Below are 1,272 nucleotides of genomic sequence, written 5' to 3' on the forward strand. Positions count from 1 at the left end.
ACATATAAGACTTTGGTCAATGTAGGGGCAACCCTTCATACCAATTTTCACTATCCAGCTCCCCTACTCCCTAGGGAGTTGGTCCCCATTTCCCCTTCACTCCTCACATTAAAAATCGGCCTTGTGCCTAATTTGCTCGGTGGGGGAGCAAATAAATACCAACCCCACATATAAGACTTTGGTCAATGTAAGGGCAACCCTTCATACCAATTGTCACTATCCAGCTTCCGTACACCCCGAGGAGTTGGTCCCCATTTCCCCTTCACTCCTCACATTAAAAATCGGCCCCGTGCCTAATTTGCTCGGCAGGGGAGCAAATAAATACCAACCCTTCATAAAAAAATTGTCACTATCCACCTCCCCTACTCCCCAGAGAGTAGGCTCCACATTTCCCCTTCACTCTTCACATTAAAAATCGGCCTTTTGCCTAATTTGCTCGGTGGGGAAGCAATAAATACCCTTTTCTTGGCCTTTTGGCCAAGATCAAAGTGTAGTATCTGTCTTATTACATGCTGTACATACTGTGATATAAAGTGGGGAATCACTTTTCTGTATTATTATATATATAATCTGTAAAATTATCACTCGCTTTACAACCAGTCAGTCTCAAAGCCATTCAAGTCATTCTCCAGATCATTAAAGTTGTTTTTGAAGGATTCCAGTTATTTTTTAAGCATTCAAGTCATTCTTAAGGTCATTCAATTCATCCTTAAATCATTAAAATAATTTACTTTTTATTTATTTAAGTCATTTCAGTCCATTTTTCGGTCATTTTAGTTTATCTTTAAGAATTTCATGTCAATCCTACATTCACGCATTCATTCATTATACGAGAGCACGTGACTGATGGATATCGGCCTTGTTAAATGTGAAACCGGTGGTTCTAAATGTTACCTCTTGTTTTATCGTAAATAGAACTCGTTAATTAGAACAAATTAAAGCACGATGCTGAAGTGCACCTGGGCTTGAACAGGGCACCATTCTGTTTGTTGTCGAATACGCCACCACTGAGCTATAGCTCTAGACAATAAAAGTTCTATTTTTTTAAGGAAAAATGATTTGCTGAGAATAGAATATCTGCTGATATGCTGAAAATTATCTGTCTTGGCCGGTGTAATGTAGAATATTTCACGGTAAAAATTATTTTTTATCTATAAGCAAGTAAGACCGTTTTAAGGATCAGATTTTTTCGATTGTCAATACTTAGCGAATGAATTTCTGTACAAAACATATCTAGGAACACTGCTAGACCTATAAATTTCCTTTGTGTGA

The 1,272-nt window shown here is 37.9% G+C and overlaps 1 pseudogene; it reads left to right on the top strand.

Moving 5' to 3' along the window:
- The first annotated feature begins 456 nt into the window (after nt 1–456).
- On the top strand, nt 457–583 carry LOC145280548 (U2 spliceosomal RNA; annotated as a pseudogene).
- The last annotated feature ends 689 nt before the right edge of the window (nt 584–1,272 follow it).

Source organism: Euprymna scolopes, chromosome 7 (genome assembly GCF_053919585.1).
Source record: "Euprymna scolopes isolate OS-2025 chromosome 7, ASM5391958v1, whole genome shotgun sequence".
NCBI lineage: Eukaryota > Metazoa > Mollusca > Cephalopoda > Sepiida > Sepiolidae > Euprymna > Euprymna scolopes.